The sequence below is a fragment of the Salvelinus namaycush genome, chromosome 12 (genome assembly GCF_016432855.1).
Source record: "Salvelinus namaycush isolate Seneca chromosome 12, SaNama_1.0, whole genome shotgun sequence".
Classification (NCBI taxonomy): domain Eukaryota; kingdom Metazoa; phylum Chordata; class Actinopteri; order Salmoniformes; family Salmonidae; genus Salvelinus; species Salvelinus namaycush.
In genome coordinates, this window is record NC_052318.1 from 33,090,213 (window position 1) to 33,102,857 (window position 12,645).

At 43.2% G+C, this 12,645-nt stretch overlaps 1 pseudogene; it reads left to right on the top strand.

The window, feature by feature from the left end:
- Positions 1-46: 46 nt before the first annotated feature.
- LOC120057486 lies at positions 47-8,289 on the top strand (annotated as a pseudogene).
- Positions 8,290-12,645: the final 4,356 nt, after the last annotated feature.

A 12,645-nucleotide genomic window follows, 5' to 3' on the forward strand; every position in this document is an offset into this window, starting at 1 on the left:
CTCACATTACGGACAATTACTGTCTGTCACTTTCACTAAAGAAACAATGGGAAACCAAGGTTTGTCACGTTCCTGACCTGTTTTCCGTTGTTTTTGTATTTTGTTTAGTATGGTCAGGGCGTGAGTTGGGGTGGGCATTCTATGTTATGTGTTTCTATGTTGGGTTGTTTAACTAGCCTGATATGGTTCTCAATCAGGGACAGGTGTTTTACGTTTCCTCTGATTGAGAACCATATTTAGGTAGGCTGTTCACACTGTTTGTTTGTGGGTGATTGTTGCTGTGTCTGTTACACCACACGGTACTGTCTCGTCCTTTCCTGTTCGTGCGTTTTATGTAGTTCTCATGTTCAGGTCTGTTTAACGTCGTTTGTTATTTTGTAATTATCAAGTGTATTTTCGTGTCAGTGTTCGTCTTGTCAATTAAATTCATCATGTATTCATCACCCGCTGCGCCTTGGTCCACTCTCTCACCAAAAGACGACCGTTACAAGGTTAGTGTATTTGAAAAAACTTGGCAAAGAAAATATGTGAAACAATAGATTGAAATATGATGTAAAATGTGTCAAGAAGTAAGGTATGAATTTTGTAGTAGAATGTAGGTCAATTTAGTTTAATACTGCAATAATAAACTTAAATTGTAAATCTTCTTTCATACATTATTTGCAGCTCAAAGTGCTTTACAATGATACTACAAATGATTTAAAAAGCAGTAAACAAAATGCATACAATGAAGAGAAATGACAGGAATGAATATGAACCGATTTACTAGAATAGAAAGCTATTATTACTGATGGTCTTGATAGTATCTTGCAATTTCATCTAGGGGTGGTCCTCATAGTAACATTACATTTTGTCTACTTATGTCTTCATGTTTATTCCTGTTAATTTCTCAGATTATAATGCTATTTTGTCCTGTGTCATACCTTGATACTGCATGGTACTCACAAATTTCCTTTATGAATATTTTAATGTTCATCTGTAGACTACCCAGTGCAAACAAATGATTTAATAGTGATTTGTGTTTTGAAGTTTTATTATACATTTTTGTATTAATTAATGGTTTGGATTCAGAAATATCAAAGCAATGAACTCTCTGTGTCTCCTTGTGGTTTTAGCTAGAGCAATGGCAGGAGATGGTGAAGATGAAGAGGCGTGGATCAGTGCCATCCAGGATAGGAACATAATAAAGGTGTGTGGCCTGCTGAAGCCTGGCGACGGCATCAGCTGGAGGCCCTCAACCTGTCCATCCACCTGGGCAACAATTTTGACTTCTCCCAGATCCATGAGGCTCTACTGGTCGCCATCGACATCCATCAACCCTGTGTGGTGAAGATGCTCCTCGACTGCCTGGACCAGGAGAAGAGCAACAAGATGGATGTGCAATCCTTCTCCCTGGCCATTTTCGACCACTCCATTGACGACTTGCAGTTTGCCCCGGCATGATCCCGCTGACCCTGGCCTGTCAGAAGGACCTGTATGAGATTGTCACCATGCTGACCTAGAAGGGCCACGTCATCCCACGTTCACACAAGATCACCTGTGCCTGTCTAGAGTGCTGGAATGGGCGGCAGCATGACCTGCTGAAGTTCTACCTGTCTCAACACCTACCGTGGCATTGACAGTATGGCCTATCTGTCCATCACCTCATACAATGCCATGCTCAGTGCCTTCAGCCTCGGAAGGGAGATCCGTAAGCTTCCAAGAAGGAACCTGAGTTCAAGGTTAGATCCTGTTTGTGCTTATGCCCATATAGTCACTATGCACAAAGTATGTGGTGCATTACCCTGGAACTAATCTCTCTTGGACAGACTACGTAAAAATAAAGTATGCAAGATTTAAATTCTGGGTAAACCGAGATTACCCTGGAACAGGAATACAACCATACTGGGCAATGAATGTTTTAATTGTAACTATAACTTGTTACCATACTATTACCATGTTATTACCATTTTATTCCCTGCTGCCCTATATACACAGACATGGAATCACTGGCCACTTTAATAATGGAACATTAGTCACTTTAATAATGTTTGCATACTGCTTTACTAATCTCATATGCCTTCGGAAAGTATTCAGACCCGTTGACCTTTTCCACATTTTGTTACGTTACAGCCTTATTCTGAAATATATATATTTTTAAATCCTCAGCAATCTACACACAATACCCCATAATGACAAAGTGAAAACAGGTTTTTAGAAATGTTTGCAAATGTATTAAAAAAATACCTTATTTACATAAATATTCAGACCCTTTGCTATGAGACTCAAAATTGAGCTCAGGTGCATCCTGTTTCCATTGATCATACTTGAGGTGTTTCTACAACTTGATTGGAGTCCAACTGCAGTAAATTCAATTGATTGGACATGATTTGGAAAGGCACACACCTGTCTATATATGGTTCCACGGTTGACAGTGCATGTTAGAGCAAAAACCAAGCAATGACGTTGAACAAATTGTTCGTAGAGCTCCGAGACAGGATTGTGTCGAGGCACAGATCTGGGGAAGGGTACCAAAAAATGTCTGCAGCATTCAACGTACCCAAGAACACAGTGGCCTCCTTCATTCTTAAATGGAAGAAGTTTGGAACCACCAAGACTCTTCCTAGAGCTGGCCGCCCGGCCAAACTGAGCAATCGGAGAAGGGCCTTGTCAGGGAGGTGACCAAGAACCCGATGGTCACTCTGACAGAGCTCTAGGGTTCCTCTGTAACCATCTCTGCAGCACTCCACCAATCAGGCCTTAATGGTAGAGTGGCCAAATGGAAGCCACTCCTCAGTAAAAGGCACATGACAACCCACTTGGAGTTTGCCAAAAGGCACCTAAAGACTCTCAGACCATGAGAAACAAGATTCTCTGGTCTGATGAAACCAAGATTGAACTCTTTGGCCTGGAAACCTACCACCATCCCTACGGTGAAGCATGGTGGTGGCAGCATCATGCTGTAGGGAAGTTTTTCAGTGGCAGGGACTGGGAGACTAGTCAGGATCGAGGCAAAGATGGATGGAGCAAAGTACAGAGATCCTTAATGAAAACCTGCTCCAGAGTGCTCAGGACCTCAGACTGGGGCGACGGTTCACCTTCCAACAGGACAACGACCCTAAGCACACAGCCAAGACAATGCAGGAGTGGCTTCGCGACAAGTCCCTGAATGTCCTTGAGGGTCCAGCCAGAGCCCGTACTTGCACCCGATCGAACATCTCTGGAGAGACCTGAAAATAGCTGCACAGCAACGCTCCCCATCCACCCTGACAGAGCTTGAGAGGATCCGCAGAGAAGAATGGGAGAAATTCCCCAAAGACAGGTGTGCCAAGCTTGTAGCGTCATACCCAAGAAGACTCAAGGCTGTAATCGCTGCCAAAGGTGCTTCAACAAAGTACTGAGTAAAGGGTCTGAATAGTTATGTAAATGTGATTTTTTTTATTTTCTTCTGTGGGTCATATGATTGAGTGTAGTCTGGCCCAGGAGTGTGAAGGTGAACGGAAAGGCTCTGGAGCAACAAACCGCCCTTGCTGTCTCTGCCTGGCCGGTTCTCCTCTCTCCACTAGTATTCTCTGCCTCTATTACAGGGGCTGAGTTACTGGCTTACTGGTGCTCAATCATGCCGTCCCTAGGAGGGGTGCATCAATTGAGTGGGTTGAGTCACTGATGTGATCTTCCTGTCTGGGTTGGCGCCCCCCCTTGGGTTGTACCGTGGCGGAGATCTTTGTGGGCTATACTCGGCCTTGTCTCAGGATGGTAAGTTGGTGGTTGAAGCTATCCCTCTAGTGGTGTGGGGGCTGTGCTTTGGCAAAGTGGGTGGGGTTATATCCTTCCTGTTTGGCCCTGTCCGGGGGTATCATCGGATGGGGCCACAGTGTCTCCTGACCCCTAATGTCTCAGCCTCCAGTATTTATGCTGCAGTAGTTTATGTGTCGGGGGGCTAGGGTCAGTTTGTTATATCTGGAGTACTTCTCCTGTCTTATCCGGTGTCCTGTGTGAATTTAAGTATGCTCTCTCTAATTCTCTCTTTCTTTCTCTCTCTCTCTCGGAGGACCTGAGCCCTAGGACCATGCCTCAGGACTACCTGGCATGATGACTCCTTGCTGTCCCCAGTCCACCTGGCCGTGCTGCTGCTCCAGTTTCAACTGTTCTGCCTGCGGCTATGGAACCCTGACCTGTTCACCGGACGTGCTACCTGTCCCAGACCTGCTGTTTTCAACTCTCTAGAGACAGCAGGAGCGGTAGAGATACTCTTAAAACCTCTTGGTGCACGGATCCCTTTAGCGGGATCATTTTCATCAACAACCGCTAAATTGCAGAGCGCCAAATAAAAAAAATAATTTCATGAAATCACAAGTGCAATATAGCAAAACACAGCTTAGCTTGTTGTTAATCCACCTGTCGTGTCAGATTTTGAAATTATGCTTTACAGCGAAAGCAATCCAAGCATTTGTGTGAGTTTATCGATCACTAGACAAAACATTACAAACACCTAGCAGCAATGTCGATTGGTTACGAAAGTCAGAAAAGCAATACAATTAATCACTTACCTTTGATGATCTTCGGATGTTTGCACTCACGAGACTCCCACTTACATAATAAATGTTCCTTTTGTTCGATAAAGATTATTTTTATATAAAAAAAACTCCATTTGTTTGGCGCGTTATGTACAGAAATCCACAGGCTCAGGTAGGTCATGAAGGGCAGACAAATTCCAAATAGTATCCGTAAAGTTCGTAGAAACATGTCAAACGTTTAATAATCAATCCTCAGGTTGTTTTTAACATAAATAATCAATAATATTTCAACTGGACGGTAAACTATTCAATACAATAGAGAAAGAAAATGTTGAGCTACCACTTTCGCACGCAAGAACTAATCAAAGGACATCTGGCTATCCACTGACGGGATTTGATAAATCTCGCTCATTTTTCAGAATAAAAGCTTGAAACTATGTCTAAAGCCTTTTCACAACCTGTGGAAGCCATTGAAAAAGGAATCTGGTTGTTATCCCTTTAAATGGAGGATAGGCAGGCAATGGAACAGGGATTTTTCAAAATAAGAGGCACTTCCGGGTTGGATTTCCTCAGGTTTTCGCCTGCAAAATCAGTTCTGTTATACTCACAGACAATATTTTGACAGTTTTGGAAACTTTAGACTGTTTTCTATCCTATATATCCTATAGTATCTGAGAAATAGGCCATTTACATTGGGAACGTTATTTTTCCAAACATAAAAATTCTGCCTCCTAGCATCAAGAAGTTTTAATGATCGGCTATGAAAAGCCAACTGACATTTACTCCTGAGGTGCTGAGGTGCTGACTTGCTGCACCCTCGACAACTACTGTGATTATTATTATTTGACCATGCTGGTCATTTATGAACATTTGAACATCTTGGCCATGTTCTGTTATAATCTCCACCCGGCACAGCCAGAAGAGGACTGGCCACCCCTCATAGTCTGGTTCCTCTCTAGGTTTCTTCCTAGGTTTTGGCCTTTCTAGGGAGTTTTTCCAAGCCACCGTGCTTCTACACCTGCATTGCTTGCTGTTTGTGGTTTTAGGTTGGGTTTCTGTACAGCACTTTTAGATATCAGCTGATGTAAGAAGGGCTATATAAATACATTTGATTTGATTTGATTACGGCTTATTTTTTTGTTGCAAATATTATTTTTTAACTGTTTTTGCTTTGTCATTATGGGTTATGGTGTGTAGATTGAGGAAAAAATACAATTTAATCAATTTTAGAGTAAGGCCGTAACCAAACAAAATGTGGAAAAAGTCCAGGGGTCGGAATACTTTCCAAAGGCACTGTATATACTGTATTTTATTCTACTGTATATTGCTCGTCGTAATATTTATATTTCTTAATTTCATTTTACTTTTAGATTTGTGTGTATTGTTAGATACTACTGTTGGAGCTAGGAACACAAGCATTTCGCTACACCTGCAATAACATCTGCATGTGACCAATACAATTTGATTTAATTTATTCTGTGCTGTTATGTGAAGTGTTATTAGGTTGTTTAGCTGAGTGGGTGTTTGTGTTATCTCTCCCACAGCCTCAGTACCTGTGTCTGGAGGAGCTGTGCCAGGAGTTTGCGGTGGAGCTGCTGGGGATTGTCCTTAACCAGAGTGAGGTCACCACCATCCTGAACAGCTGTGGAGACTGAAACCAGGACCAGCAAGTGTTCGAGGAGGGCATCCCAAACCTGTCCCGCCTGAGGCTCGCTGTAAACTACAATCAGAAACAGGTAGAGCCCAGTCATCTATAACCAGAAACAGGTAGGGCTCAGTCATCTATAACCAGAAACAGGTAGAGCCCAGTCATCTATAACCAGAAACAGGTAGAGCCCAGTCATCTATAACCAGAAACAGGTAGAGCCACAAGCAGCTACAGAGCTAGTAGATTCTGAGTGGTGTTATTTGGGGTGCTGCTGTCATTGATTTACAGTATAATGAACATGTTCAGTGAGACAGTGTATCCCTCTCTATATGTCCTGTTTGTGAATTGTGGCCACTCTTTCTCTCTAGTTTGTGGCACACCCTATCTGCCAGCAGGTGCTGTCCTCTATTTGGTGTGGGAACCTGTCTGGCTGGAAGGGAAGCAGGATGAAAGCTGCTGGTGTCTGTGGGGGATCTTCTTCCCCATGCCCCTCTGCCTCGTCTACTGGATCGCGTCCAAGCTCAGATGTCCTGAAGTTCTGTAAAGGTGGTGATGTTGTATGGGCCTTGTGTGTCTCTGCTTAGGTCTGTCTTGGGCCTGCAGATGTATGGCTCAGTTTTCTCATGTATTTGCTCTTGGCTATGTTTATACTCCAGTGGAGGTTGCTGAGGAGAGGACAGCTCATAATAATGTCTGGATTGGAGTAAATGGAATGGCATCAAACACATGGAAACAATGTATTTGATACCGTTCCACCTTTTCTGCTCCAGTCATTACCACGAGCCCGTGCTCCCCAATTAAGGAGCCACCAGCCTCCTGTGATATATTCTACTGTATGTCTCTCAGGTGGGAAAGATACTTTAGATTTCAGTGATTAAGTTTCTTCTTCACTCAACCTCCTATATGTGGTTCCTCATCACTTTGTTGGGAGAGTCCATCACCATGGAGTTGTATAGAGACCAGTTTGCTTCGCGTCAACAGAATATTCTGCACTGCTCATTCCACATGGTGTGTGTGGTCGGTGGGTTAGTTTGTTGGTTTATAGAAATGAGTCTCTTCTCTCTACCTAGGTTCATGTTCATATTCATGATAATTGGAACAGCTTTCCTCTGTGGTATCAATAACATCTATGTTCCTTATGTCGCCCAATCATATTTTGGAAGGTAAAGAAAATGTTGAAGTACACTACTGCCTAGCTTCATTCTTGTTAGATCACTCATGATAATCATAATCCTCCCAACCCTAACTCCATTCCATAGGTTTAATAAGACTTTTCGTTTCCTGTTCTGGACCATGTTTGGGGTGGCAAACCAGGACTATATGGACATGTCCGAGTTTGTGGTGGCATGATCCTTTACGGCATCTTCACCCTCGTCATCGTGCTGCACAATATGCTCATTGCCATGGTCACCAACTCCTGCCAGAAGATTGAGGTGAGATCAGATTAAACTCAAGAAACCTGGCTCTTAGTTTGTCCACCTCAAGGGCAGGATAATGCCTTTGAATGGAATAAACTGCATCCCAATGTAGCAAATAAAAGTGTTTCAAAGCTCAAATTCTAGACCTTTGTGATTACACAGTAAAGTTTAGGAGAGATTCTAGGATGGGCCCTGACTGCTGCTTACCTGTCCCCTCTCAGGATGTCGCTGACGTTGAGTGGAAATTTGCCCGATCTAAGCTCTCTGAGTTACTTGAGAGGTCTCACCATGCCTGTCCCCTTCAACATCATCCCCCAAGGCCTTTTTCTACCACATAAGGTAGGTTTGACTGTGTGTTATACAGACAACTTCCTCTACCAACAATAGAACAACCTCTATCTCAAAGGTCAGTTTCATCTCATATTACATGTTTATCCCAGGGGTATTTTTCGTTGGATCTGCTGCTGTTGTACTTCAAACTCGACATCAGACTGTCCCTCCCATAACCTCCATGGTAAGAACTACACCTCAGCTCATTTGACATTGTCTTGTCATACAGACCAATGAGAATGTCTCTGTTCCCTTTGTTGTCGTCCAATGGGAAGAAGATGGTGGCGGGTCAGGGGAGAACCAGATACCTTAACGTCAGCAGGTGATCCAGGCTCTGGTGCAGCGTTACATTGATTCTGCACGTCGCGAGTTTGAGGAGACCAAGAGAAAATATTAACCTATCAAGTTTCCTAACCCAGCCTTAGGGCCTTCAAGTATTCAGTTAAGACACGTTTCTGTGTTAAGGTCACAGTTAAACCGAGAGGAAGTACTGACTTGGCCTCACACATGCACACTCTGTTTAGTACTGTATGTATGTAAAAGCATTGTGGTGCATTCAGTGTCATTGGTTTGGTCTATTCTTAACACCTCAGACGTGGTTAATTGGATCACAGCTAACAAGGTAGTGGGCAGGCTGCATGCTGTGATGAAGGCCAACATGCAGGTTCTGATGGACTCTGGCCAGGCTGCAGGATACGACCCCAACACTGATGGCCTCCATCCTGGGGAAATACATCATGGAAGCCAAGAACAACTTCAGGGGCTTCAACAACAGGCTGGGTGACAAACACACACCTTTACTGGTGACTGTGGAGATGGAACATGACAGAAAGGTGGAGATAGAGAGGGTTGTAGCAGTGGTGATAGCAGAGGAGACAGAACAAGCCAGAAGAGTGGAGATGGGATAGTGGTCAAACAGGATTTTTTTTTTTTCCTTTTTTATTTAACCTTTATTTAACTAGGCAAGTCAGTGTTATGAGAATTTTGTTCTCAATGTTCATAAACTGAACTTCAATTAAAATACTCTGTCTATTACTAAGAATTTGTAAGGTTCTTTATTAAAATGAAACAGACAGAGGCCAGTCTACCATAGTCAGCATGTATATTTACGAGAGCTCTCATCATTTCCTGTACATTGGTCTATATACCTCACATTTCGTCATAAATGTCCCTCCTCTCAGAAACAATGACAATATAGTTCACAAGTCTTCTCCTTCTCATACATTGTCTGCCACCTGTTATACAATCTACTACAAGCCCAAGGTCTCTCCCCTCCTTGGGTGGGGACAGAATGTCCTGTAAGGAACACAGTAGTACAGCTTGTCTGTCGATAGCTCCTCTTATCATTTGTTTCACACTTGCACCCTGCTTACATACTAAAAAGGAACAAAAAGTCCTTGTTCTAATTCTGACTAAAACTACACACATCAGATTTAGATTTATGATTCTAATAACTTTCATACAGTGACAGGGTAGAATTCTGTTAGTTATAGTACTACGTTAAAGGTATACATCATTTAGTCATTATTCATAAAAATCATAACAGTCAGTTAAGAACAAATTCTTATTTACAATGACGGCCTACCCCGGCCAAATCCAGACGATGCTGGGGCAATTGTGCACCGCCCTATGGGACTCCCAATCACGGCCGGATGTGATGCAGTCTGGATTTGAACCAGGTACTGCAGTGACGCCTCTTGTACTGAGATGCAGTGTCTTAGACCACTTCGCCACTTGGGAGCCAAATCCACTGGATTGCCCTTTCCCTCCACCTTCTTCCCCACCATCTTATTGGCGCTTACCTTTTTATATCTGGGGTTAGATGGAGCAGAACAGGAGGTGGAGCCAGATGGAGCAGAGGGGATGAAGCAGGTAGGAGACATGGATGTTGTGAAGATGGAGGAGGGGAGAGTTAATGGAGGGACGGTAGAGAGAAGGGTGGATGGGGGTAGTGAAGGAGTCAGAGCAGAAAATGGAGAGGAGACAGTGAGGGGAAGGGAGAGATTCAGTGCTTCTGCAATCCAGTGGAGGCAGAAGTAAGGATGGAAGAAGGTAAAGGGAAAAAGGTAGATCGCAGTGTGGATAATACAATCTGGTGGAAAGGACTTGTAGGAGGTGAATGAGAAGGGAAGACGTGGGAATGAAGGGAAAGTAGACATGGAACTGGGAGATCTGAAAGAGGAAGGTCAGGGTGATGGAACTGAAGGAGAAAAGAGTTGTGGGGGAAATCAACATGGCCGAGAGGTGCATTAAGGGACCGGGGAGGGCGTTGGAGAATGTGACTAAGAAGAAGGCTGCCACGGCTAGCGTGGTGGTGGTAGTGGAGAATACTGCCAGGGCTGGGGTGAAGGTGGTTCCTTCCCGACCGATGGCAGCAGCAGCTCACAGGACACTGGCTTTGGCTCGCAGGAAGGGGAGGGGTCTATCATTGGAGGACCAATGAGAACTGCACATCTGAGTGCATCATCTTCAGATTAGAAGTGTCAGCCAGTTAGCATTGTTTCAGTCAACTCCATAGTCCCTTAATTGGTTGACTCCATGAGATGTTTTACATCAAAGCAGCAATATACACTTGCAGTAGGTAGCATAAAACTATTTTGCTGTGAAATGAGCTACAAATCATTCAAAGGCATGTATATACACACAGGGTTGGGTACTTTCTAAATGTAATCCGTTACAATTACTAGTTACCTGTCCAAACTGTGTAATTTTATAGTTGTTTATAGTTGGTTTGGTCTTAGAATAGACCAAACCAATGACACTGAATGCACCACAATGCTTTTACATACATACAGTACTAGTACAATGTAATTTTTGGAATATGATTACTTTCCCCTTAAAGAGGCGTTAGAAGAAGACAAAGTATCCATCAAATGCTTTAGGTGTGTCATCATAGTGGTTTCTGACTTGTGGTCAGACTCATTAAGGTGGATCAAACTTAAACTTGCACCTTTTTTCAATGCTCAATTGAATTTCATTGAGAAAACAGAAAGGTGTCAATGTATTTATTCACAAAGATCCTTTCTGAATTTAGTAATCTAGTTTTTTTTAAGTATCTGTAATCTGATTATAATATTGCTGCTGGTACTCTGATTAGTTTTTTGTAATCAGATACCCACAACCCTGTATACAATATTGTTAAGTGATGTAGCCAAATTAAACATGATCTGTGAACACCTAGTGATACCGATGTCTGCTCCCATTGGACCACCTGTTTGAGACCGGTACTAACTCTTATTCATTGTAATTATAGACATTCCAACCTAACAATTAGAAAGGATAGAGAATTACCTTGAAAGTGAATTACAATTTCACTTTGAATACATCTTTTCAAACCAATATTAAAATAACAAAAATATATACAATGTCCTTGTGTGTTCATTATATAAAGTAAATCATTTGAGTAAAACTGGCTACACTGCTCTGACAGTCTCTTCTCTGTTGGTCAACCTGGTCTCAGAGCATTTCGTATTATTCTGTATGTAAATCCGAAGTACTCCGTTTAGTATGGTGTGTTAAGTTTGGTACGGTTACATAAGACAGATGGTTACTTAAGGCAAAACAACCTGGACTCAGAGCATTTTGTATTATTATGTAAGTAAATCCAAGACACTCCATTTCGTATATGTTACTTTTCAAATGGTATGTATTAACTTGTGGATATCCATCACCCATTTCAAAAGTCAAAATATCAAGAGTGAAAGTAGCCACATCTTCCTGATACAATTCCCATCAAGTACAAAATAGCATCACCTTATGCCATGTATTGTTATTGCTAAACTACTGTATACCTTGACAAAAGTACGACAGGACATTGCATGAACACAAACTTAATTACACTGGGCCTCCCGAGTGACGCGGCGGTCTAAGGCACTGCAGTGCTTGAGGCGTCACTACAGATCCGGGTTCGATCCCGGGCTGTGTCGCAGCCGGCTGCGCCTGGGAGACCCATGAGGCAACGCACAATTGGCCCAGCGTCGTCCGGGTTAGGGGAGGGTTTGGCCGGCTGGGATGTCCTTGTCCCATTGCGCTGTAGCGACTCCTGTGGCAGGCCTGGCGCATGCACACTGACTCGGTCACCAGTTGTACGGTGTTTCCTCCAACACATTAGTGCGTCTGCAGACGCACCGTCTGGCTTCCGGTTTAAGTGTGTCAAGAAGCAGTGCAACTTGGCAGGGTCGTGTTTCGGAGGACGCATGGCTCTCAACCTTCGCCTCTAGTGAGTCCCAGTTATGGGACAAGACTAACTACCAATTGGGGAGAAAAAAAGGAATAATTATAATTACACTGAACAAAAAAATAACCAACACGCACAAAAAACTTCTCTCTCAAATGTTATCCTGTTAATGAGCATTTCTCCTTTGCCAAGATAATCCATCCACCTGACAGGTGTGACATATCAAACTGATTAAACAGCATCATTACACAGGTGCACCTTGTGCTGGGGACAATAAAAGGCCACTAAAACGTGCAGTTTTGTCACACAACACAATGCCAGATGTCTCAAGTTAAGGGAGCGTGCAATTGGCATTCCGTCCACCACAGCTGTTGCCAGAGAATTGAATGTTAATTTCTCTACCATAAGCCGCCTACAAACATTGTTTTAGAGAATTAGGCATTACGTTCAACCGCCCTCACAACCAGACCACGTGTAACCAACCACAGCAGCCCAGGACCTCCATATCTGCCTTCACATACTGCATCCCCCGAGACCAGCCACCCGGACAGCTGATGAAACTGTGGGTTTGCACAA